The 27,261-nt window shown below is 51.1% G+C and overlaps 1 long non-coding RNA gene across 1 annotated transcript; it reads left to right on the forward strand.

Moving 5' to 3' along the window:
* Positions 1–2,419: 2,419 nt before the first annotated feature.
* Positions 2,420–6,619, forward strand: LOC132078920 (uncharacterized). Its single transcript, XR_009419337.1, has 4 exons — positions 2,420–2,477; positions 4,218–4,284; positions 4,969–5,017; positions 6,573–6,619. It is a non-coding gene; the product is annotated as an uncharacterized LOC132078920 (long non-coding RNA).
* Positions 6,620–27,261: the final 20,642 nt, after the last annotated feature.

Below are 27,261 nucleotides of genomic sequence, written 5' to 3' on the forward strand. Positions count from 1 at the left end.
GAAGAGAGAATTATATCTCTCTCCATTCAAAGAATGTAAATACTACAGCACAGTAAAGAGAGATGATAAAAGTGAGATCTGTCTATCTATCTATTTTAATCTTCCTGGCTCTGCTCCAAAGCAGTGGAAGATGCAAAGCTCACCTAAAGGCATCCCTTCAGGAGAGAAGTAGAGACAAGTTCCATTGACTGATCCTGAGCAGGCAGAGATGTTTCCCCCTCCAGAGATGGTTGTTTTTTCCCCTCATGTTTTCCTACTCCAGCCTTTTCTGACCTGAAGCCTTCATTTGTCCTTTAAATTTTTGCATGTCTTAAGGGAGTGGAACTATCCCATGCTGTACCTGGGGTCTGGTGACTCTGGTCATACATGCCATGCCATACATGACACATGGTTTCCTTCACTGGCATCCCCAGGGCTGTGTAAGTGCATTCGTTAATGGGGCCTTATGAGAAACTCTGTTACTGCTGGTCAGAATTCTCCGTTGACAAAAGAGGGAGAAGAAACACCTTGGTCCTCCTCCATATACTGAGGTGGCCATAGAGGTTCTCTGACTTCCATCAGAGATCTTTGCATGCATCCTTATCTCCTGAATGACCCAGTTTTCTAACAAGAGTGTGGATGTCAGGAAGGAGGAATGCTGGTGCAGGCCTGAAGAGAAGGTGAACTCCAGAAGTGTCTCTCACAAGGAGTGAGCTCACCCAGGAAGCCCCTGCAGAGCCAGGATGGAGCTGTGGGACAGGGCGGGGAGTCAGTCACTACTGAAAGACAAACAGGACACGGCAGAAGCAGAGGGAGGCCCTCACCCAACCCTTGAGAAATGCCACCCCTTCCCTGTCAGCTGCCTGAGACGCTGCTGGAGCTTCAGTCCCAGATGGCCCCTGATTGTAGGGCCAGGGTCACTTTGGAATCTGTGCCTCCCCTCGGGCAGAGAACAACCCAGGAGAGCAGCAGCACAGTGCTTTGGGAACGTGTGAGCCAGGCAGTCTGTGAGTCTTGGCCCACAAAGGGCGTATGGGAAGTTGAAACCCATCTTCTCTTGCTTTCTGTGCAGGTGCTTCTAGAGAAAGAGCAGGAGCACACTGCCTCATCTGAGCTGCCATGCCAGACTCAGGGAGAGCTGTTCCCAGCCCGAGGGCAGGAAGAGCAGCTCAGGCAGCAGGTGGAAGAGCCACAGGAGAATGGCCAGGTAAGCCTGACTGGCCAGGGCACAGAGGGAAGGGCAGGGAGAGGGGCATAAACCAGAGCTCTTGGCACTGAGGAGGCCAGGAGTCCCACAGGCAATGGAGGCACAGAGCCTTGCAATCTGCAGAGATCAGCCCTGGGACAGGAGGTTTGCAATGGAGGCGGATGTGGGGAGGGAAGCAGAAAGAAGGGGCTGAATAAATGTGATTTGGAGGCTGCAAGAGGAAAAAAGCTGAGCCTGATGGCAGCTCTCAGTCCCTTGCTCTGCTTTTGTGTGTACAGAACATCAAGGCAGAGCCACAAGCAGAGCTGCCCGAAGCTCAGAGTGACATCATGGCAGTGAAGAGAAAGAACAAGGAAGACATGGGAAGAATTCAAGAGGAGAATCTCCACCAGCAGAGGGGCGATCCACAAAACCAGGTGAGTGAAAGAGTGGCAGCCACTCCACTCATGAAATGTCCTCTCTTTTGTTTGTTAGAGAACATGAAGGAACAGCTGGATGCAGAGCTTCAGACAGCTCACAGTATGATCAAGGCAAGGCATAAGCGGCTGGAGGAAGAAATGAAAATCATCAGAGAGAAACTTAATCGCTTCCGTCAGTCTCTGCAAAACCAAGTGAGTGAAAGAGGGATGCAGCCACTGCAGTCACCAATCTGGTGGTTTCTGCCCTTCTTGCCTTTCCAGTGCAGAGCAGCAGGGAGTGGGGCCATGCCTCTGAGTGCCATGCTGCTGTAGTGTGTGTATCACAGTCCCTCTGAAGGACATTTCCTGGTGTGCTGAATCTCAACTTCTGCCCTGGACAGTGAAACTTGTCCTTTGGCCTCTTGGCCAGCAGTCATCCAAATTGATTCCTGCTGGCCTGTTCCTGCTCTCCTTTTTTCTTGAGGTGTTTTTACAGTGGAACTTGGTGACTCAGATGGAGGATTGAAACAAGCTGTTGTATCCCCTGTCAATCTGTTCTTTGCCTTTCCTCACAGTCGATGACTCCTGGCTGACAGGGACAAGCTGTAGTGTCTGACTGCTTTGTTCTGTTTGACTTGAGGTGCAAGTGTTGACATCTCACCGGGCAGCCTGCGAAGACTTGCAGGGAATGTGTGGCAATGAAGGAGCCCAAGTTAGGAGTGAGGCACAGGAACAGTGCCCACCAGAAATGCTCCAGGTCCAGCACATCATGGGCTCTGAACCTGCTGCCGCAGCAGCATCACCTCAAGGAAGCCCTTCTGTGAAACCTGGGAACTCAGGCTCGGGCACATCCCGGGAACAGGAGATTGAGGAGGAGTACCTGGAGCTGCTGGGTACGTCTGGGGTGTTTCTTATCTGAGGGACAGTGTGTTGTGTGCAGGTGTCAGCAGAGCCGTACCAAATGCTCCTCCTGAGCTCGGTGTCACAGGGCCATTTAGGACTCCCCAGAGGCAGTGCTGTGCTCCGGGGCAGCGAGAGAGCTCTGGGTGTTCCTGCTGCCTCTGAGGGCACCTGGCACTGGCTTGGGTTTGCCTGAGCTTCCCTCTCTGCTAAAGGCTGAAGCAGGGATTGTTCTTGGATCAGCAGAAGGCTGTGACCTAGCAAATGATCTAGGCAAGTCCTGTGTGCTAGTGGCCAAACTGAACAGAATTTTTAGCTTCCTAAATTCTCCTTAGGCTCCTGACTTCCAACCAGTCATCACAGCAAAAAAACTTCACAGAAATAGACTGACTTTGGAGTTTTGTCCTTTTGGTTGGGGATTTTTTTTTGGAGGGGTGGGGTGGGATTGCTTTTCTGTTGTTCATTTTTGGTGGGGGTTTTTTGTTGTGTTTTTCTCCATCCTGAAGGAGCCCTTCTACCCCACGTTTTACTGATGTCATTTTTATGACTGTTACTGTTACCACTACTACATCTGCAGTTTATTTTCATGAGAATGCTATATTTTTGTCAATAAGAGAATGCTATCTTTTTGTCAATAAGAACTACTTTGAAAGAACATCAGGTTACAGGACAAATAGAGAGCACAAGGTGTTTTCCATGTGCCCCCAAAGAAAAAACAGAGACTTTGATAACAAACTTTATTTAATCTTTTAGTTTTATGCTTATCAAGATGTGTCCAGGAGACACATCCAAGTGGCGTGATCAGATAAAACTGTACTGCGGGCATTTCTCAGGAGAGAACCTCCAGCCCAGCCATGGTATATCCCTCAGATCCATGGCACTTTTCCATACCTGATTCCCACTCTTTCCCATGACTGTTGGAATCCTACCCATTGGCCCAGGCCCTGCTCAGATCAGTCTCTAGGAAAACACATCAAGCCCTTTGTGATTCTGCGGCACAACCCAATGAATCTGCTTCTTGCCCGTAACAGCTGCCAGTGCTGTGCTCTCAGATAAGAGACCTGGTGGGGCTGAGACCAGAGCCCAGTGGATTCTGTGTCTGCCATCACCAGTTGGGACAAAAAGGGCACTGATCTGTGCCTCGGTGTGGCTGATCTCAAAGCCCATCCTGTTGTGTCCTGAAGGGGGGCAACAGCTTGTCCGGGGCTCAGGCTCACTCTGGCTTCTTCCCATCAGTGCCTGTCAGTGCTCATGCTTGGGCTTTGCCAGCCTTGTTGTGGTCGCTGCCCTGTCCCTGAGGGCTGGAGGGACTGCAGAGGCTGGAGCCTTCCTTAGCTGGGAGAGGGGCAGCTTTGAGCTCAGCCTGCTCACAAACAGGTCAGGGTCCTGATGCTGAAAGCCCCGTCAGGATCGGTTACAGCTGGAGCTGCTCTGGTTTACAAATGGGACGGCATTCCTTTGGCAAACTGCTGGAAGGTGGGGAAGATGTCCTCCTCTCCTGGGATTGTATGTCCCTGTGCTTTGTTTCCTGTCAAGAGAACTTTTCAAAAGACTGTACAAATCAGTCTCTGTGCTGGCCACCTGTGCTGCAGGGCTGTCTGCCTGGTTGTGGTTGTTGTTACCCAGCCGACCACAAAGGGCTCAGAGCTCCAGGCGCTGGGGCTGCCTTTTGTATCTCCTGGAAGCTGGGATCTCTGCTTTAAAGTCAGCATCTTGCATTTTGTTTCCCTCAGGGAGAATGGTGAACACCACTGAAAATCCCCTGATGAAATACACGCATCTGAATTATATTGGCAGCGGGTGAGTCCAACAGCAGTTACTCCTGCACAACCGTGGGCCAGGTGTTTTTGGGGTGGAATGTCTATCCAGCGTGAAGTCAGGCCAGCTGCAAAGATGATCACACGCTGGGGATAGATTGTCCCATCTCTCAATGCTGCTCAGAATTTGTGAGTGGGCTCAGAAGGCATTGTCAGAGATGCCTTGCTACCGAGGTCTTGCCTGCATCTAGGAACAGGACCTGGAAGGTCTCCTTGTCTCTCAAGTGTGGGACAGCTCTGTGTTAATTTCTTTAGCATTTTTTGTATGTCTCAAAATCATACTGGCACACTAATGAAAAGAGAAGAAACTTGCTTGCCTGAAAGAGCAACCTATGCCCTATCAAAGCTGTGAGATAACAGTTCCCAGGAACAATTCTTTCCCCTGGTTTGAAGAGGGAAACACTCTGTGGTCAGGATAGGAACCACACTGTTTAGACAGTGAAACCCAAGAGGAAAGACTAACCTCCCTTTAGAAATTGAACCCCAGTGCTTCAGGAACAGGCCCAGTGCCCATGCAGTTGAGAGGAAAATGCATCATCTCCCTCCTGGCAGAGCCCTCCTGCATCCTGCAAGTTTTGACACTTCCAACAGAGATCTCCTGTGTGGGCTGGCTTTCACTGCAAGATCTAAACAGCTTCTCCTTTCTCTGCTTCTGTTTTGTTTCTAGGACTTTTGGAGATGTTTACAGAGCACTTGACAGTGCCACAGGAGGAGAGGTAAATGTCAACATCCCCTGCAGGCTCTGCTGCACTCGAGGGCTTTCCCCTCTGGTGTGAGCTGTGGCTGGAGCTTTGGGCAGAGCTGTGCTGAAAAGGCACAAGAAGCACAGACTGGTGCCAGCCCACAGAACACATTTGGGACTTTGTCCTCCTCAGCTGCCAGAAGGAAGGCACGGAGGGCAGCGGTTCCTTTCAGAGAAGGACGCGCTCACTCGCTCTCCATTGCTAAAACAAAGGTGGTGCCTGCGAGCACCTCACTGCTCTTTGGGGCTGCAGCTTCAGAGTCCTGAATTCTCATTTCTGGCTGCCAGCAAATCCATCTGAAAGTTACTGGTAGTTCCTTAGCCACCTGCAGTGCTGCACTTGGGAACTGCACGTAGGGAGAGATCTGCAAGGCGTCCCTGAAAGCCCTAAGCCCTGCCCATATCACAAGATGTATCCACAGAGTATTAAGGCATGGATTCCTTCTTCTGAGTCCCAAACAAAGCAGCAGAGAGTGCGGTCAGAGGTTTGTGGGTGATAACTGAGACACTGCTGTTACCAAGTGGTCAAGGCAAAATGCCAGTGGCCCCACGTGTCCTGTAACTGGCTCCCAAGGGAGCAGAGAAATGGGCTGTTGGAATGTCAGTTCCTGATTACTGCAGTGCCTAATCACAAGGCAGTTTGGCACAGCTCAGCTGTGTCATTGCAAAATCACTCGCTCCACCTGCCTTGTAGTCTCGTGCCACCAACCTCTCTAGTTACTGATTTTCAATGTCATTTTAGGTGGCAATAAAAAAAATAAATCTTCAAGGAGTGAGGAGGAAGGAGCTAACCTTTAATGAAATAGTGATCATGAAGAGGTATAGGAGTCCCAATGTTGTGAATTATTTAGACAGGTGAGAGGTCATGGTCTTATCCCATGGATGTGTGTTTACGTAAAGCAAACATGAGAGGTTCAAAACCCACTTTGGTCAGTGGCAGCAAGTAAAGCTGTTAATTTTTATTTATTCATATTTCTCTACTCATCTCCAATGGATGAGAAGAGAGTGCATCTTGTCTGCATGAGTCTTTCCTGGCACACCTAGTTTGATAATTACTCCAAAATTATTCAAAACCTGGATCAGCTGTATCTTCCTAACTCAATAGCCTCAAAGTTCACTGCCTCCACATTTATTTGGGATTGATTTTTTTAAAGTTTCTTAAGTGCAGATGAACCATCCTAAAGTGGATTTCCCTTGGATTGCTGCCCCTCTTTGCCATTGCTCTGCATGCCAGGAAGACTAGGTGCTTATTTCCAGAAACACCATGCCTGACATGTTTTTTATCTGGGCTGTTTCTAAACTGCACTTTTCATTTGCTGCCCATCTAAGACATCTCCTTTTTCTAAGAAAGACAGATGTGTCTTTCTCTTTGAGACTGCCCAGATTGCAAATAATGCACAGCCAAGAGGGAATGTCTATTCCTTTGATTCTGACCTTGTCACAAAGGCACCTGGAAATAAGAAACCTGGAAGCAAAAAATCTACATAGCCATGCATGTTCATCTCTACCTGCTTGTTTCCTTCTTTCAGCTACCTTCTGGGCGAGGAACTCTTGCTGGTTATAGAGTACATGGATGGAGGTGTCCTGAGCGACATCGTCAGCCAGACCTGTCTGTCAGAAGATGAGATGGCAGCCATCAGTCGGGAGGTCAGCAATCCCAGCTGTGTTTCCAAGGGCTTGGACAGGATTGTCTGGGAAACAGGAGAGGTTTCCTGTGCCGAGCTTTGTTTCTGTGTTGCTGGTATGCTATGGGCAAGTAAAAGCATCTCAAGTGAAAGGCCTGCCAGTGCCCCTGCACTCCCTGTACTCAGTGCCAGTACTCTTATCTCCTGCTGTTGTATTCTCGCTCTGTCTCTTGTATTTGTATTTGCTGTTCTCCACCTTGCCTCTCTAAATGTTTGCCTGGAGTCTGTCTTCACTGCATTCCTTGCCTGTAAAAGCAAAGGTGCTGGTGGCAGGATTTGAAACAAACAGCAAAGAAAGAAGAGAGAGACTCGTTTCTCTCAGTGCTCAGCTAAAAAGGATAGGAGTGCAGCCAGAATGCTCTTTGCTTCTGAGCACATGCGCTGCAGCAGGAGTCATCCTGGCTGGTTGGCAGGGGACAGCCTACAACAGCAGGTGCTGTTGCTCTTTCAAAAGCTGACGTGCCTTTCCTAAGAAAGGTCCTGCTCTGCAAGTGTTGGAGCAGCAAGCTCTTCCTCTCAGTGGCCATTACTGTTCTGCCATTACACCCCATTCCCCTGGAGAGGGAATCTTTTAGATTCTTTGTTTCCTTTCTTGTGTGATGAAATCACATCACTCATTTTTGCCCTTCTGTTTCTGTTTTCTCGCTCAGTGCCTGCAAGGACTGGATTTTCTTCATTCAAACGATGTGATCCATCGAGACGTGAAGAGTGACAACATCCTTCTCAGAACCGACGGTTCTGTCAAACTGGGTCAGTATATTCTTGGTCAGGTGCAGCGTTCCAGGGATGTGGGTGTGGGGCTGCTTGGCGTGACTGCCAGCTCCCCAAAAATGGTGCTGGTGGCAGTGCAGGGACCCCTGCTGCGAGCTGAGGGCACAGTTGCAACGTGCACAGAGGTAGAAGGAGCCACAAGCAGTCAAGAGTGGCCTTGCTCTGTGTGGGTCCCTTCCAGAGGGAGGGAGTTACAAGTCTAAAGTTTCCAAAGAACAAAAGCCACTGCTAGAGGCAGTGTAAAACATGGGGGGATTTTTAAAGTCGCAAATGCCAGGAGATTCAACAGAGCAATTTCAAAACTTCTGCTGGGGAATTCTTTTGCTTGCTTTCCTAATTGCACAGAATTGAGATAAAACCAGTATTTTGTTTTCTCCTCAGCTGATTTTGGCCTCGCTACTCAGCTCACCCCTGAGCAGAGCAGACGGTGCTCGGTAACCGGGACTCCTTGGTGGATGGCGCCTGAAGTGGTGACAGGTCAACCATATGGCCCCAAAGTGGACATATGGTCTTTTGGAATTGTGGGAATTGAAATGATAGAACAAGAACCTCCTTACTTGGGCGAAAGTTCTGGCACGGTAAGGAGCAAATACTCACTGATCCCACTGTCTTTCTCACCTGTCCCATGTCCTGTGTGCCACTGGACAAAATCCCATTGCCATCTGCTGGAACTACTTCCACCAAGGTCCCCTCCTACAAATGTCCCTGCAACACATCAGCATCTGCTGGACTTTTGGTTGCATCAGTGGGGGAACTCAAGCCTTACCACATGCAAACAAACTCCAAACAAACTCCATTCTCACTCAACACTCTCCTTTGGGTTAGTGGTTCCAGTTCTTTTGTCTGTGTAGATGGCCTTAATAACAGGAAAAAAGCATCTTAAAACTGTTGTTATCTTTCCAGAAATTAAGGAAGGAAACCCAAACCCAACAAAGTTTCTAAAACCGTGGTCTTTAGAGAGGAACCTAACCCTGTGTGCAGTTTCTTCTCACTGGGAAACATGGGCATGTGGGTGTAATGCACAGAGTCTCTTCTGCTTCTTGTGCAGTGCTGCTGAAACACTCAGTGACCGTGTTTCTCTCCTAGCCCAAGCAACATTCTGCACATCACCAAGCCAGAGCCTGGTGATGTGGAGAGCCTGCCAAAACCTCCTGTTTGTTTCCTGGCACTTTCTGGCATGGGCCTACCATTAATGCATTGACTTGAGCAGCCAAATGACTGGAGGGTGTCCATAGGGATGGAACCTCTCCTTCTTCTGACCTAGACAATTTTTCTTTTGCTGCAAAAATGGGAAGCTGAAATTTTCAGACTGCTGAGAGACTGAGCTGCAAGTGGCTCCTGTGTGCCCAAGCAGGCATTTTCATCCCAATACATTTGTGCAGGCATCTTAATGTGTCTGTATTGAAGAGGAGATTGTAAATGTTTGTTTCCCTACCTGGGTATTAACTGATGGATTTCCTTTCTTTTCTTCCAATTCCCATTGTTTTCAAGAACAGCACAAAAAGCTTGATGAGTTTTGTTCTAGGGCACGTGCGCTTAAAGGACCAACAAGCACCGCAGAGATGCCTTTCATGTACTAACCCTTGAAATTAGTATAGCAAAGTCCCTCTTCCAAAAACCATCTCAAGCTGGCATGAATCCTCAGAGAAGCAAATGTCCTTTTGCTGAAGTAGTTCCCACTAACTAGGTCAGGCAATGAAATCAGCTGCCAAGGCAAGATCTGCAGGATGGTGGAAAAGCTGTGGCTGCATCGGGGTTTGGGTTTTTGGTTGGTAAAGGAAAGTCATCTCTGGGTCTGTGCCAGGGCAGAAACTGTCACTGAAGAACAGAGGTTAAACAAAGGGATCTGGGAGAGCCTTAGAGATGTGAAAGCAGGAGGTGGAGCCTGGTGTCTCCTTTCTCTCCAGGCTACATACCTGATAGCCACAGTAGGGACTCCACAGCTGCGGCAGCCCAAGCTCCTCTCGGCTTTGCTGCGTGACTTCCTGAGCTGCTGCCTGCAGACAGACGAGGAGCAGCGCTGGTCTGCCAAGGAGCTCCTGCAGGTAAAATGTGAAGGGGCTGCAGGTGAAACAGGCTCTGAGGGATGGGCTCCTCCTCCACTCAAGCCCAAGGCAGCAGATGACCCCCCTTCCTCCTCACCTCCCCTCTTGCTGCTCTTCAAATGAAAATGGTGAGGAATCCTAGACTGGGCTGGGCTGGCAGGGCCCTGTAAATGTCCTCTGGTGCAAGTGTCCTGCAGTGAGCAGGGACATCTTTAAAGAGATCAGGTTGCTCAGAGCCCTTTGCCACCGGAGCCGGAATGGTTGCAGGGATGGGGCTCCTACAAGCTCTTGGGGCAAGCTGTGCCAGGGTCACACCATGCTCCGAGTAAACAAGTTCTTCCTTAGACCTAGTCTGATTAGATGCCCTTAGTGTTTAAAAATATTTGTCCATATCCTATTGTAACTGACCCTGTTAAAAAAGATGTCCCGCACTTTCTTCAAAGCCACTCTGAAGTCTTGGAAAGTGGCAATAAATTCTCCCTGGGGCCTGTCCTTCACAAAACTGAATAACTCCAGCTCCCTCTGCATTTCCTGTGAGGAGAGGTGCTCTGTCCTCTGACTGTGTCTGTTGCCCTCTTTTGTGATTTGGTGGAGTGTTCAGTTTTATCTAATGGCAAAAGAATTGAAGCAGAGCAATGCAGGGTACAGAGACATGAAATGGTGGTGGAGGAACCCAAGGAAGCCAGTCCCAGCCTAGGGGTCAGAGATTTGGCTGTGGGCAGGAGGGGCTGTGGGGGGCTCACTGTGAGCCTCTGAGGGGCCCTGGTTGGTGCCCCCCAGCCCACCCTCAGAGGTTTCTGCCATGCAAACAGGGACAGCTGGGAGGGTCTTGTCCCAGCCCCATCTGCTGCCTGGCACGCTCAAGCAGACGGGAACTGTGCCAGGGTTACTGCCAGGTTGTGTGGCAGAGAGGGAACTGCAGGGCCCAGTGCCCCTGGGCTGGCCCTGCTGGGAAGGAAGGTGCCATCCAGCACACGAGGGGCAGGGCATGGAAAGGCAGACACTGCTTTCTGTCCCTGTGGGAATCAGCACAGTGCCTGTCTTTCAAAGGCAGGGACCTATGTGAGTCATTGGAGTTTCCTGAAAGGAAGAAAACCCAGGGACAGAAAGCGCCATTTCTAGAGCACTTGCAGGGCAAAAATCCCAGCATGATGAAGACATCACAATAAACAGATGAGTGGGATTCTGGGCCAGGTTTGCCTGTGATGGCAAGGTCTTGCACATTGGGGATGACTGGGGAGCAGATGGTCCCATTGCTCCTCTTTCTGGGTCTTTCCAGGAACTTGATGTATCCTGACTGAGTCCCTGACGCAATGAGCTTGGAAAGTAATGGTTCACTGTTCTTTGTTGTATTTTTTTTTCCGGTGGACAGCATCCATTTGTAACTTCAGCCAAGCCACCATTCATCCTGGCACAAGTCATCAACTCAGTGAAGAAGACGAATAACCCTAAACCTAAACTCTAAACCTAAAACCTAACCCTAACCTTAAATGCTAACCCAAACCCTAACCCTATGCCTATCTCTATCCCTTACCCTTTCCCTTACCCTTTCCCTAACCCCAACCCTAAGCCTAAGCCAAAGCCTAAACCTAAACCCAAACCTGAACCTAAGTCTAAGCCTAAACCTAACCCTAAACCTAAGCCTAAGCCTAAGCCTAACCCTAACCCTAGGAGACGAGAACATAGCAATCATGTCAAGATGTTATCTCTGTTACCAATTTAGAGTAGGATTGTAGAGTAGGGTTGCTAAAGAGATTTGTAGCATAGAATTATAGATTAGAGTTGTAATTAATAAAGTTTTTGAAACATCAACTCACTTGGAAGATTCTCCTCCTTCTGACCCCTTCAGAAAATTCAACATTTCCTTCTGAATTACCAATTGTTTTTTATTGGTGCTAAGTCACACATATGGCTTTTTTTGTATGGTTTCATAAGTGAGGAGGGCTCTCCTTCATTCATCCTCTCCAGACCGCACTGCCTTTGGAATATGACCCACTGGCTGGTTATGGCGCAGCTGTGGTATTTCTAGTTGAGGCAGAAAGGGCAATGGCATTTGAAGGCAAAACCAAAGGAAGAATGAGGCAGCCCAAACACCCTGTGCAGATGCAGGCCTTCAGCTGTGACTGGGCAGCAATGGGGTTCCTGCCACTTGGATTTGTATCCCTAAATGCAATAATCTCTTTGGCTGGAGGAGAGCCTTGCTCAAGTGAGAAAGCAGAAAGATCAGAGAGGGTGCTCGGGAAGGTCTCCTGTGGCGCAGAGCTGTCAGCGCCTGTGAGGTGAGAGCGGGCCCGGCCTTGCCCGGGCTGGAGCCCCAGCAGAGCCCCGGCAGAGGCCGGAGCAGCCTGAGCCCCGGCAGAGGCAGGCTGGAAGGAGGCCCTTGGAGCTGCAAGAGGCGGCAGCCGGGCCCTGGGTGCCTCTTGCTGGGAGCGGGCGAATCCTCCGCTCTCAGAGCCCAGGTGGCAGCTGGCTGCTGCCGAGGGGAAGCGCAGCCGTGCTGGGCACAGCCCGGCCTGGAGGCCATGGCCGTCTGGAGTGTGCCCAGGAGCAGAGAAAGGCCAAGGGCAGCCGCGGGCCGCTGGGCTGGCTGAGGATTCCTCCTCTTCTGCCGGCTGCCCTGCAACTCCTGGCAAAGGCCAGCAGTGTGTGCAGCACTCTGGGCACCGGGGCAGGGAGCCGGGCTGCTCGGCAGGCTGGAGCACAGGGCAGCTCCTTCAGGCCCGGCACTTGTGCCAGGGAAGCGAGGCCAGCGTGAGGCAGGGACAGCTTGGCAGGGCCCATCTGCAGGAGCCAGCGCCTCACGCAGCTCTGGGAGGAAGCGCCTGCAACCCTGCAGTTCTGCATTGAGCCAGAGCAAAGGTGTGAGATGCAGAGTGTTTGGCAGAAATATTCAGGCCCACCAGGCCAGCCTGCTTTGTGCTCTGTGGTGCACAGCAAGCGCTGTGCAATGCAGCTCTGAGGTGCTGGGAGAGAGGCAGTCGGGGATGTGCCTGAGGTGAGTCAAGGGGTTAGCTGAAAATGTAATGAGGATAATTGAAAAGTGCAGATGGGTTGAGGGCTCAGCTGGGAATAGAATTGGGATAGTAGAAGATTGCATATTTTAGTTAAGATTTTAAAATGAGGTAAGAAGCTAAGTTAGTAATACAGGTAGCAGAAATCATGTGCCTTAGTTAAAGAGTACCAAATATATTAGGAACATAAAGCTAGGAGTGACAGGGATAGAGGAAGCAATTGTGAAGAAGCTGAGACCATAGAAAGACCTTGACTTAAGAATAATTGAACAGTTAGGAGAGCCTTGGACCATGAGCAGCAGGTCAAAAGTTCTTGTCAACTGGCCATGGGAGGAGAGTTCACCATGAGGAAAACTGCTTTCTTCCTCCTATACAACCACTCCCTCATTTCAAAATCCTTCCGATCCAATTAAGGGAATACAATTGCGCAGCTGTAATAGATATTCAGCTGATAAAAATGCAAAGCAGGCAGGTAATAATTATGTATTATGGGTCCTTAGAAACCTAATGTGAAACCTTTTCTGTAGAAATAGAGAGCAGGAGTCTGCAACTCCTTGCACGTGTCTTTGGAAACTAGTTCACGGGTGACCATGGCTGCAATAAATACCCTTCTTTTCTACTATAATTAGTTGAAGAGTCATCTGTCCATGCTTCAAGGGTAATGCTGGAGTAGTGAACTGATTTGGATGGGGGCAGAAGAGTTTCAGCAGGCAATTTTTGGAAGAGATGGAAGGCTCTTGTGACTGAAGGGAAAGCCATTTGGAATGGAGAAATGATCCCAAAGTCCATCCAATTGTATCTTTGTGTCTGAATTTAAATCAGAATGATTATAGATAGCTTCATGCAATTTGTCTACAAATTTATCAAAGTCTTCATTCTTTCTTTGACAAATCTGTGTAAAAGACATAGTGTGTAACTTATCTGGAAGTGCAAGAAATGCATTACATGCTAGTTGTTGGCTCATCTGTACGACTTGATCAATGCTCCTAGCCTGGGCAGTGGCAGTAGCCCAGGGCCCTTTGCCAAGTAACTGTTGTGCTGTTAAACCATACAGAGGATCACCCTGCACTCTAGGTCTTGCAGCTTTTTGAGCACACTTTTCATCCCAGCTTTTATGAAACATCACCTGCTGATAGGGTGGCATTCTAAGTCTTATTAGGGTATGCACATCAGCTGGAATTAATGCGTTAGATGGAAAAATATACTGCAGAAGTGACTGGGCAAGTTGGCATTTTCAACCAAATTGTGAAAATGCAGCTCTCATCTTTTCTAAAATCTTCCAATCAAAAGGTTCTCAAACTCTACTTGCAGCATTAGTTACTACAAGAAAAGCTTCTACATCATTGGAGAGAAAAGTCCCTTCTACAATAGCTTCTGCAATAACTTTTTTCTGCTTTTGTTTCTCTTTGGTGGAGATAAAGCTTGGCCTGCAATTCCTCAGAAAGGATTAGGAGGACCATGCTAGTTTGGGAAATTGACACTGTTTGCCCCTAGCTTTCAACAGATGCTTGACATCAGGCACAAATTCCAACGTCCAAAATGTAGTGAGCATCTATTAGACTGCAAGGATAATGTAGAATTGTGGAATTGGCCTTCGGTTATCCTGGCATCACTTTTTACACCAGGATTAGCTTCATCACAGGCCCTTACAGCATTCAAACGATTGGCTTGTTGGACAGGAAAACAAATTAACATTACATCTGCAATCCGGAATGAGCTTACCACTGATGTAGGTAGCATACACCACGCTGTGTTACAGGATAGGACTGCTATAAATTTTTTGTTGCTAGCACAAGGAGATGAGCGTGAAGATTTTGAAGGGATGTGTTGCATGAATCTCTCTGACCACTCTGGATCTATTGACAAGAAATTGTCATTGCTTAAGGAGAATATGAAAAAGCTCACAGTGGTTGAGAATTCTTTTGATGAGTGGCTAAAATCCTGGGGAATAACAGGCTGGCTCAAGGATTTAGTACCCTTTGGCATAATGATACTTTGTCTTCTTTTTTCAATTCTGCTTGTAGTGCCTTGCTGTGCAGAAAATAATTGAGCGTGCTTTTAAATCAGTCTGGCTTGTGCAGAAACAAAACCGGGGAACTGTTGAGAGTTTTTTGCAGATTGAGGAGTTCTTGCTAGACAAGGGCCATATTCAGCCGATGCACAATCCAACCTGCTTGTACTAATGGACAATGGACACATTCACAAACAATGGATAATGGACATATTCAGAAATGGGGTTGGTATATCCTTGAGAAAAATCCAAGAAGAGTCATCAGGACTCAGCAAATTTGACAGCAAGCTTGGGAAAGAAGGAAAAAATTGAACCATGAGTGGGCCAGAAGACGACAGCAAGATGCGTGAAAAATTAGGTGATCCAATCAGCATTCTAATTTAGATGTGTAAACAGCTAGGATTAACCAATCATGTATTAGCTAGAGACACGTGGACAGTAGAGATTTATTATAAATATAGTCTTTTTAGGGATAATAAATTTGGCTTCACTGGATCATATTGGTTGTGGTGTGATATCCCTGAACCTCCGCACCCCGCACAAGGGCAGCTGGGGAGGCCCAGCCTGGGCAGCAGCAGAAAGGAATTTCCCTGGCAGGGCAGGGCTGTGGTGCAGCACGTCCCCAGCAGGAGCCTGGAGCAGCCCCAGGCTCTGTGTGGGCAGGCAGAGGCAGGCAGGAGGCAGAGCTGTCAGCAAAGGAAGGGGCCCAGCCAGGTGGGGCAGCCGGGGGATGCCGACAGCCTGCAGGGACAGAGGCGCAGGGCAGGGACACCGTGGGACAGCCTGGGCTGCACAGGGCACAGGGACGGGCAGCAGCTGCAAGACAGCCCTGCCAGAGCCAACCTGGGCAGCACTTTGGCCATGGCTGCTGGCCCTGGGCCTGAGGCCACGAGGGGACAAGTGACCCTTGCAGGCCTGGGGCCTCATTGCCTCCTCGTCCCTGCTCAGCACCCTGGCAGGGGCCGCCCCATGCTCCTTTCCCTGGCATTGCACATGCCCACATGCCAGTGCCCATCCCGGGAAGAGCCCTGAGCAAGGAGGGAGGGACAGGATCTGCCTGGCCAGGGGCTGGGGCTCAGGCCTTGGCCCTTTGAATTCCTCAAACACATCCAGGTGTGCTCAGCACAGAGATATCTTTGCCTTGCTTGTCCCCAGCTGTCATCACTGCCTCCAGTGTTGTGCTCTCCCTGGAACCTGGGGACACTTTCTCAGTCCTGTCCCTCACAGAGATCTATTTAAAGTACAAGAAACTTCAGTGTTTCAATCTCACTTTGAGCTCTTGAGAAGTTCTTTTAGCCCACTCTGAGGAACTGGGTCTGATGCAAAGAGCACCAAAGCCCCAGAGGGTCATTAAGGCCCTGTGCTGTGTCTGTGCTGCTGAGCTGGGCCGGGCTCCTGGCCCAGAGGCAGCTCCTGGCAAGGGCAGCACTGCAGAGAGACAGCTCTGGCCAGGAGCAGCTCCTGTGCACAGCCCAGCAGGGCTGGGACGCTGCCAGGGCCCCTCAGGGACACCAGCAGGGCACAGACAGAGCTCACAGGGGCTCAGCACTGGCAGGGGCTGTGGCATGTCCCCGAGATGGCTGTGTCATAGAGGCACAGAGCAGCTGGGATGTCAGCAAGGGGCTGTGTGACAGCAGAGTGGGCTGTGTGACAGCACTGAGGGGGGAGTGACATCACAGAGCCAGCTGTGACATCCTAGAAGGTGTTTCTTTGACATCACAATGTGGGTTGTGACATAGAGTATGATATCATAGGGCAGCTGTGTGATGCCACAAAGAAGGCTGTGACATCACAGACAAGGCTGTGACATCACAGGGAAACTGTGACATCACAAATCTGCTCTGTGACATCACATATCAGCTGAATGGCATCATATGGAATCTGTGTGACATAACAGAGTGCTTGTGTGACATCATAGGAAGCTGTGTGACATCACTGGTAGCCTGTGACATCACAGGCGCTGTGTGACCTCACAAGGATGCTGTGTGGCATCACACGGGGCAGTATGACATCACAGGGGCAGTGTGACATCACAGGGGCAGTGTGACATCACGGGGGCTGTGTGAGGTCACTGGGGAGGTCACTCTGCCCCGGCCCCCCTCACAGTTCCCCCCAGAGCAGTCCAACCCTGCTCGTGCACAGCGGGGTCCCCTGTCCCCCCGGGTCCCCCCGCCCCCAGCCCCGCAGCCTCCCCCAGAGGATGTTCCATGAGATCGACCCCAGAGCCTGACACGGGGACGGGGGCCCAGGGCCCTGGGGGTGGCACAGGGGGACAGGGACCCCCCGGCAGCGTCCTCGTGTCCCCCAGGGCCAGAGCCTGGGCCAGGGCTCCTTCACCCTGTTAAAAACGAGGCCTTGAGAGCGCTGAAAAACCCCTGGCAAGGGATCAGCCAAAACCAGATTTAATATTAAGGGACAGCAGCACAAAGTTCCTTGGCAAGAGTCACTCTGTTCCTGACTGGGCACTTCAGGCACACCAAGGAAACAAAGCAACTACAAAACCAAACAGAATCCAGGCAATAAAACCAGAAATGAACCATGAACTCTCCATGTGTGTGTGCGTGCATGTGTGTGTGACTAAAGGACAGTGTGGGCAAGGATAAAAGGAATGCAGCCAAAAAGCTAAGCCGAGCTCAAACTTAACAGACCTTGATTGATACCTTAGACTTCAGCATTTAGCAAAAGAACAGCACTTGACAGTATTTAACCTTACTTAGAACCTAGGACTTAATGATTTCACAGTGGAATAACTCTTAACAATATTCAACTTATCTTATAACTCATACTAAACTTCATTACTTAGTAAAAAAACAACTCTTAGGAGCATTTAACATAGTTTACAGCTTGTGACTCACCCTTCCTTGCAGGCCTGACTGACTCAGCTATCCAAGGCACTCAAGCCCCTCAGAGAGCAGCCTTTCTGCCACATTTCCCCAGCACAGGCACTCCTGTGTGCACACAGACACAAAGAGTCAGTGCAAGGCACCTGTAAGAAATTCCCCTGAGGGCAGGAAATGCTCACTGTGGGTCCTTTGGCATCTCCCCAGCGGGTGAAGGGTTGAGCCTGGAGGAGTGGGGGGATCGGCCCAGGCTCTGTTGTTGTTCAGGATCCCCGAGTGCAGCAAACGGGAGAGTTCCCGGCTGGGAGAGGCCCCACTCAGAGGGAGTGGCTGGCCCAGGAGAGCTCCAAGGGCTCCTTTTGGAGCGCTGTTTGCAGGGCCCCAAGAGAGGGGCTTCAGTCCCAGCAATGGCTCATCCTGGCCGCACTTGGCATCAGCAGCTTTCTTTGGCAGTGTGAGAACAGGGATGTTGTGCCGCTCAGGGAACACAAACAGGTCCCAGGGCTGCTCCTATAGGAACCAGGAGCTTGTTGGGCAGCAGCAGTGCCTGGAGCAGACAGTGTTTGTGATGAGCTGCAGAGGAGCCAAGCCTGGGGCTGTTGGCCAAGGCCGAGGCCCAGGGAGCATTTCTCAGCTGGCAGGGCGGCCTGAGAAGGGGAGGGGGGAATGTAGCAGCACAGGGCCCATGGAACCAAGGGAGCATTGTGACACTGTGCGCCCTGTGAGACAATGAACCACTGTCACACTGTGTGCCCTGTGAGACCAAGGGACCATTGTGACAGTGTGGGCCCCTGTGAGACCAAGGGACCATTGTGACACTGTGGGGCCCTGTGAGACCAAGAGACCATTGTGACACTGTGCGCCCTGTGAGACCAAGGGACCATTGTGACACTGTGGGGCCTCATGGAATCATGGAGAGCACTGTCACATTGCTGCGCCTCATGGAACCAGGGGAACTGTACTGATGCTGTGTGACTCCATGGAATGTAGGGGTCCTTGTGACACTGAGAGGCCCCATCAAACCAAGGGGCCTTTGTGACATTGCTGGGCCTCATGGAACCCTGGAGACCATTATGGCACTTGGGGGTGTCATGGAACCAAGGGGCCATTGTGACACTGTGAGATTCCGTGGAACCAAAGGTCCAGTGTGCCATTGCAAGGCCTCATGGAACCATGGAAAGACCATTAACTCACTTCACAGCCTCATGGAACCAGGCAGCCATTGTGACACTGAGGGGACTCATGGAATCATGGAGACCATTGTGACACTGTGGGGCCTTGTGAGAGCAAGGGACCATTGTGACACTGTGGGGCACCATGGAACCAAGAGGCCTTTGTGACACTGCAGGGCTGCATGGAACCAAGGGGCCTTTGTGACATTGCGAGGCCTTCTGTCCTCAGTGGTCCATTGTGACACTAAGAAACCAAGCAGGACCATTGTGACACGGCAGGGCTGCATGGAACCAAAGCTCCAGGGTGACACAGAGTGGCCTCCTGTCATCAATGGTCCATTGTGACACTGTGGAGCCAAAGGAGACCATTGTGACACCACAAACGCCCATGGTCCAAAGGTCCATTGTGACAGTGCAGGCCTCACTGAACAGAGGAGTGACATGACATTGCGGGGCCTGTGGAACCACAGAGACTATTGTGACACTGCAAGGCCCTGTGGAATCCTTGGGACCATTGAGACACTGCAGGACCTTCAGGAACCTGGGGGCCATTGTGACACTGTGGGACCCATGGAACCAAGACACCCTTGTGACACATCAGGGCCCCACAAAACCAAGGGAAGACAGAACAGGTCTGGCTGGTTTGGCCTCCCGTGGGCCACCTGACTTGTCCAGCTGACCTTGGCATGTTGAGGGTCTCTTCTCATCTGCTGCTGAAACACTGGGGCTCTGTGCTTTCCTTCCTATGGGAAAGAACTGTCCTTCTCCTCCAGGCGCCCTTGGCCAGAACTGGGATTTCACCTCCAAATTTCCTTATATCCAGGGATTGTTCCCACAGCAATATTGCCAGGACAAATCTGTCTGGCAATGGTTTCACAAGGGTCACCTCTCATCTGTCCCCAAAACCCTGGGGAAGGCTCTGTGCTTTCCTTCCTGTGGAAAGGAACTGTCCTTCTCGGCCAGGTGCCCATGGCCAAATTTGGGTTCCATCTCCAACACTGCCTATTGTGACAAACTGGAGGAGATTGTTGGCTTGAATCATTTCATGTGTGGGGAGGAAGGGGCAGGTCCAGCCTTGCCCTGCCCTGGAACCCCAGCCCTGCCCTGCCCTGCAACCCCAATCCCCCCCAGAGCCTCTATCCCAGCCCAGCAGTCTCTGCCAGTGCCTGGCACAGCACAGGCAATGCTCCACAGCCACCTCTGGAGCCCCCAGCCCAGCTCCTGAAGGACCAAATGACCCCAAGGCCCACCTGGGGGCAGGGCCCAGGAAGACCAAGGGGTATTTAAGGCTGACCACAAGGCAAGCACACATTTTGACCCTACCTCCTCTTGGAATTTCCGTCTGAACAACACTGGAATCCAGGCATGGGTGCTTCTCTATATCTTATTTTTCTTTCTCTCTTTCTGTGTCTACTTCTATTTCTTTCCCCTTGCAAAGTTTGATTAACTTAAAATCGAAAAGGCTTGGGCTCCTGAAGTTGAATGGGCCAAGTTAATGCTTTGAGAAGTGTTTGTTGATTGACTGTCATATTAAATCTTTTGCCAAAGTTTCACTGATTTTCTAAATTTCTCAGTAAAGGCTGTTTGGTTGTTTTGAGCTCCTGAGAATGTCTTGTTGGTATTTCTGCAGTACATCCAACTCAGAGGACACAACAGGTAATAAAACCTGTGCTCCTTTCCAGGCAGACATCACTTGTTCTGATGTTCTGTTCATCCAGGCAGTTCTACTTGTAGGGCCGATGTGCCCTGAGGTGCCAAGCTAAGATTGGCCCCTTGCAAGCTGATGAGTCGGCTGGAATTCCATCCTGTCCCATCCCTCAGCATCCCTGCATTTCCCATCTGTAGCCCTGGTCTCCAGCACGGCCATGGAGGCTCTTTGGGCTCTGGACTGTTCCTGCAGCCCCCAAGGACAGCTGAGCTCTGCCTTTGGAACAGTCAGGCCTGGCCAGCGCAGGACATGCTCAGCAACTGCTTCTGTGTGCCTGGCCTTGCTGTCAGCCCCGGTAGCGGTTGCACGGCCCCTTTGTGGCCCTGTGCTGGCCCAGCCATGGTGGCCCAGTCCTTGTGCAGGCCCAGCCCAGGCCAGGAGCATTGCGGCTGGGAACGGCCCCTGTGCCGTGGTGCCCACAGCAGCCTTGGTGCTCTGTGCCCCATGGCCTCCCTGCTGGGCAGCCTCTGCCAGCTCCTGCAGAGCCCCTGGCACCTGTGGGGCTGCACAGACCGCCCTGCCCTGGCCTCTGCCGGCCTCTGGGCCAGCAGAGAGGCAGCCAGGGCTGGCCATGGCCGGGAACAGGCCCTGAGCCCCGCAGGAGGATGGAGCTGGGCCACAGCCAGACTCAGCCCAGGCCAAAGCTGGGCTCAGCAGCCAGGGCTGCCAAGGGCTGGGCACAGAGGCTGGCGCTGACAAATGTCCTGGGCCCCCTCCCTGCTCTGTCCATGCCTCCAAGGGCACAGACAGCCTCCTCTCTGGGCCACTTGCCTGTTTGCAATGCCTTGCACAGGCGCTGGCCCTGCCCCACAAGGCCTGGCCTGAGTCCTGCCCCTGCACGCTCAGCCAGGCTGAGATGGACATTGATGGTTTCTGGGCCAGGCTCTCTGAGCCCAGCCCAGCTCCCTGCAAGATCTGCCCGCTGCCCTGAGCTCTGGGCAGCACCAAGGGCCTCTCCCCAGCCCAGCCCAGCCGCCTCTGGCTCCACAGCTCTGCTCAGGCCAGGCTGCTCTGGGCACTGCCCCACGGCCTCAGCTCCTGGCAAGGGCACAGCAGCAGCTGCAGCTGCCACAGGACTCAGCCCCAGCCATGGGGGAAGGTGCTTGGCCAAGGCCAAAGGAGGCTCCCTGGCTGCCCTGCTCCCCTCGGGCTGAGGTGCTGAGAGCTCTGCAGCCCCTGCTGCCATCCCATCTGCCCAGGGCAGCACAAGAGCCCCGGCCTTGGGGCCCTCAAGAGCTGCTCCTGCTCCAGGCCCAGGGCCCAGGCCAAAGCTGGGGCAGCCACAAAGCTGTGCCCATTTCTGTTCATTGCTGCTCTGTTGGGGATGGATCCTCAGCCACTCGAAGGTTGCTGATGAATTTTATTACTCCACAGGCCACTTCTTTCTTGGGCTCTTCAGTTCAGGAATTCAATGAGAAAAGCTCATAAACATTTCTTCTAAACACCCAAACAAGACAAGCCCTTGGGAATAATTCAAGTCTTTAATCCTTCTGTGGTTAATTACACAGCTTTCACAACTCTATTCAATGTGAATCTACTATATTGAAAACAATGAAGAGAGAATTGTTTTGTCCTGTTCAGTTTTGTTCTGCTGTTCATAGACTGAGATCAGCAATGTCCAATTGATATTGACCCCCAGCACCTCCTAATGCAGTTTGAACAGATATGAAAATCAAGACCCTTCATGGCTGAAAATCACTCAGATGTTGTCCCTACCCCCACCCCAATATTTCTCCCATCCAAGCCCTGGGACTCAGAGCAGCTGAGGAATGGAGTCACATCCAGGGATGTCACCAGGGCTCAGGATTGGGGCTAGGTCAGTTAAATCTCTTTATTGCTGATCTGGAAAGCTGCCCTGGTCCCTTGCTCAGGGCTGGTGTCAGTGCACAGCCCCTGGCACTGAGACACTGCTGGGCCGGGTGCTGAGCACAGGGCTGAGCACGCAGAGATGGTTTTGTTCTTGCTGAGCTGCAGCACAGCCAAGGCCTGTCCTGCCCCTCGTCCAGCCACGCTGGGGAGGGGCTGGGGCTGCGGGGGAGCTGGGCAGGGGACACAGCCAGGACAGGGGACCCCACCTGACCCCGGGCATAGCCCAGACAGAGCACATCATGCTCAGGGTATGAAGGGGGGAACAGGGAGGAAGGGGGAATTTTGGAGGGAGGGCTTTTGCCTTCCCAGGGAACACTTAGGCAAGAGGGGGCCCTGTTTCTCCAGTGGGCAGGGTCGCTACCAAGGACACAGACACCAAGTTAAGGAATTGTGTCATTTATATCATGCACAGCTGCAAAGATTTACAAAAGGATAAGCTCAACAAAGCACATCATTATTAGCAAAGAATTACAAAAGAAGCTCAGCAATCCATCCAGTTATGACTACCAAAGGTTGCCTGCAGTGATTAAAGAAAGATCCATCAGCAGTTCCCCTCAGGCTTTACCATCACCCACACCCACACATCAGCTGGGGAAGCCAAGGACTGCAGAGCCACTCCCAGACACTGGGAACTCCTGCAGGTGCCTCCACCTTTGCAGGCAAGGAGGCTCCAACCCCACTGGGAGAGGACACAGCTTTTCCACTGTTAAACAAACAAGCTGACATCACTGCTACTTGTGGCAATATCTGGTTTCATTCTCCTCATTGGTTCCTCCCAAAGCCTGGCCAGGACTCCAGGAGGAACCAAGGCAGTTGACTTTGATCCTTCAGCCCCAAACAAGGCCAGATGGGGCCAGGTATGGTTTCTCAACACAGAAAGATGAATCCTTGTTTTATCAAAGAACGCATACACTGATCATGTTGGTAATAACGCTTCCTTAAGGATTGGATACAAATATAACATTTGGCTGGAAGGTTCCTCTAGAGGTGAACTTTACCTCAGGGCCTGTTCAGGCCATGATCACAGCCTGCTCAGGCCTTGGTACTTTGATCAGTCCTGAGACCTACAATGAACTACAACCTTCCTAACAATTCTTTCAATAACACAGTTAAGATTGAGGTCAATAATTGTGCTACCCTGTCATGGGGTTTAATAATCCAATCTTGTTCATTATTGTTTAACAGAATTACTGTAATTTCTCCTGAATATTCTGCATCAATTCCTCCTGCCATGACAGGAACACTTTGCAAGGCCAAGCTCCAAGGGCGCAGTTACCAAAGCAAAGTGTCCTGGAGGAATCTGAATTCCTGTTTCAGTATTGATAGCTCTCATTGGCTTTGAATTTATACTAATGAATTCCAATGCATGAAGGCCCAGCCCTGCAGCCTCTGGGCTGGCCCTGCCAGGGGCCATCACAGCCAGAACAATTTCCCAGGCACCCCAAGTCTCACTGCTCATGGCTGGATTTGCAAATTGGGGGCAGCCGTGCACAGCCAGGGGGTTTCCATTTCCCCAGTGGGCCATTGTGAAGGACATGGAGCACATCTGGGAGATGGGTTCTCCATGGGCAAAGGTTCCCATCTCCTCATTTTTTCAACTGCTCTTTTAACAACCCCTTCACCCATGCAACCAATCCTGCAGCTTGTGCATAATTTGGTACGTGAAAAACCCTGCAGGCAAAATCACTGTATTTTTCACAGGAACAGACAAAGCACTCTGTATCACAGTATCAGCACACCCTGTAAAAATAGCCAATTTCCTCCCTTCCTCCTTTTTTCATTGTATACAATCTCCCAAAGTTGACCACTGACATTAGGGTCCTGGCCAATCCTGTTCTGTAGGGTATTTTGTGTTACATCCCTGAGCAGCCAAAGATACCAAATTAGTATTGTCAGCACTATTTCACATTATTCTTATTTTATATGTACATATTGATATAGAAATATAGATATAGATACGTAGATATAGACATATATAGATATAAATCTATAAACATGAAGGTCTTATTATCCTCTAAATATGTATATAGTTATTTATTATATTGATATTTCACTTGCACAAGTGCATCTGAGCTCAAGATTAAAACCTTCTTCTGTTGCTCCATGTGGGAGCATTCCAACAATAATTGCTCCTTCTGAAGGTGCTGTTTCCTATGTACTCTGAACAAATTCATCTTTGTCTGCCCAAACCCACAAGGTTGTTTCCTTTTCCGTATGCAATTTTTGGACGCATTTGAAAACATTCAGGGGTGCAGCTTCTTTTACCCGACTGCCCCACTACTCCCACAGGGCTCCAACCTCAGCCCACTCCAGAGCCAGGGAACTCCAGGGAAGGGCTTCCCAGCTGGCAATTTCTGATGGCACTGATTCCTCACATTTACACTGAACAAGTGACATTTTGTTGGCATCTGGCCAGACTGTGCCAGTTTTGTTTTACCAGTGGGCAGGGTCAGCACCAGAGACACAGACTCCAGCTGAAGGAATCAGTATCATTTCCTGCAGTTCAGAGCAGCAAAGAATCACAAAAGGAGCAGCTCAGCAATGCACCCAACCATCCCCACCAAAGATTGCCTGCAGTGATTAACAAAGATCCAGCAGCATTTACCCTCAGCCTTTACCATCCCCCAGACCCACACAGCAGCTGGGGAAGCTGTCACAGCCAAGGGCTGCAGAGCCACTCCTGGGCACTGGGAATTCCTGCAGGTGCCTCCAGCCCCAGGTGAGGCTCCAACCCCGCTGGGAGAGGGCCCAGCTCTGACAGTGCTGAATGAACAAACTGACAGCACTGCTAATGGGGCAACATCTGCTTTCATCCTCCTCTTGGGTCCCTCCCAAAGCCTGGCCAGGGCTCAAGGAGGAACCAAGGGAGCTGACTTTGACCATACAGCCCCAAACAAGGCCAGATGTCAGATTTCATGGCCTTGTCTGGCTTCTAAATACACAAAGGTCAATACATGTCTCACTAATGAGTGGCTACATCTATCTCAGTGCTAATGACCATGCATATTTCATCAGGGAGCAGATACAAAGATAACGTTTGCTAGGAAGGTTCATCCAGAGGCCACCTTTGGCTCAGGGCCTGCTGTCCAGGCCTCACTCAGGGCTGGTGTCCAGGCCTTGGCACTTCAGGGACGTGGTTTAGTGCTGGGCTTGGCACTGCTGGGTGCCCGGCTGAACTGGCTGAGCTCAGAGGGCTTTTCCAACAGAAAGGATTCTGTGTTCTGTGATTCCATGATTATATCCACTGCATTCAGCTGGGTCTATTTTAGCAGCATTACTTTGCTCCAAAAGTTCCCTCTTGCCCAGCTCCTGTGGCCTGAGGCTTCAGCTCCTGGTGCTGAGCTGCTCATGCTGAACGAGACGGCTCAGAGAGAAGAACACAGTCCATGCAATTCCTTCTGGGACACGGAGAGGGGAGGCTGTGCAAACAGGAGCATTGTTTGCTGTGGCCTCCTCTCTGCCCTTTACGCCTTTCAGCGCTTTGAACCAGCCAAGAGCTTTCTCCAAGAGTGCAATGGAGCAGCTGCTCCTGCTCCCAGGCCTGGCTCTCTCCAGTCTCTGCCCTTGCCTGCTTCTGTCCCTCTTGCTGTGCCCTCTGTTCCCCCAGGGCTCGCTGGCTGCTGCCCAGGACTGTGGCACTGGCACAGATCCAGTGCTCCAAAGCCTCCTTTCTGTGCCCTTGCAGCTGCCTGGGCACAGCAGCCTTTTCCATCTGGAAGCTCCCCATGCACAGGGAGTGCCCAGCTCCGTTCCCTGCACAGCCTCCAGGAGCCCAGGGCTGCCATCTCCAGTCCCTGCTGGCACTGGGGGCTCCCAGGTGCCTCAGGCTGCTGTGACACCGCTGCACACGGGAGGCAAGAGGGGCAGGGGCTGTGCTCAAAGTCAGCTCCATGTGCTGCTGCTGCTGCTGCTGTGGGGTCATTTGTGCAGCCCTGTCTGCCCAGAGTCAGGGATCAGATCCTGCCAGTCTCTTCCAGCCCTGGCTGCTCAAGAGTTTGGGCCTTGGAGCCTCAGGTGGCCAAAGGCAGCTGCTGCTGCTCCCTGTGTGTGCCCGTGTTCAGCAGTGCTGCTCCATCAGTCTGTGCCCAGCAACGGGGAAAAGCCTCAGCCCTGCAGGGCCAGGAGCTGCTGGGCTCTGCCTGAGCAGCTCAGCCAGCAGGAAGGGAGCTGCTCCACATGGGAACCAGGAGCAAAGGACGTTCCTTTTATAGGACATGTTTTCTATTGAAAGGAAAAAAAAGGAAAAAGTAATCAAAAACTATATAAAATGTGAAAGATAAAAAAAAAACCCAAGTGTGCAGTGAAAAGTCATCTCTAACTTTGAATTAAGAGGCAACTGATCTTTTGAAAAGAAAAGTTATTTACTTTGTAAATGTGCTGATGGCATGGATCCATCTTACTGACCTCAGCAGTCTTTTTAAAAAGTTTTTGGGGATTGTTTCCAATATTGTTATTTTAAATTGTGGTCGAGGCAAGAGGAAGTTGCTTTGTGCCCTTCCAGCTCCAAGCAGGACTGGGAATGGAAACTCTTTCAAAGCCCAAATCCTTTACAAGACGACCTTCCTTCTCAGCCTGGGAGAGAGCTGCACATTCCCATTGAAACTTTCAGGGATTTCTTAGAGTCACAAAGTCCCTCTGACAGCTTTTTGCTCTGGTGTGGAAGTGCAGAAGGGCAATTCTCCATCCACCAGCTCCAGACTGCACTGCCTCAGGAGCACGGCCCACTCGCCAGCTTTGGCCCACTCGTGGCACTTCTAGAGGAGGAAGAAAGTGCAATTGCACAATTCCAGCCAATCAAGAAGGAAGAATGGGACAGACAAAACACCCTGTGCAGATCCAGGCATTCAGCTGGACTGTGGAGAGTTTGGGTCCTTGCCAATTGGATGTGTGTCCCCAGCTGCAATCTCTGGGCCTGCAGCAGAGTCTCACTCACCTGCCAAAGCAGAAAGCTCAGGCACTGTGCTCACAACGGGCTCGTCTGATGCAGAGCTGTCAGAGCAATGTGAGGGCAGAGCCAGCCCAGCTGGGCCCAGGGCTGAGCCCAGCTGAGCCCTGGCAGAGCCCAGAGCAGCCTCAGCACCCGCAGAGCCCGGCTGCAAGGGGAGA

Source organism: Ammospiza nelsoni, chromosome 13 (genome assembly GCF_027579445.1).
Source record: "Ammospiza nelsoni isolate bAmmNel1 chromosome 13, bAmmNel1.pri, whole genome shotgun sequence".
In the NCBI taxonomy this organism is placed as follows: Eukaryota; Metazoa; Chordata; class Aves; order Passeriformes; family Passerellidae; genus Ammospiza; species Ammospiza nelsoni.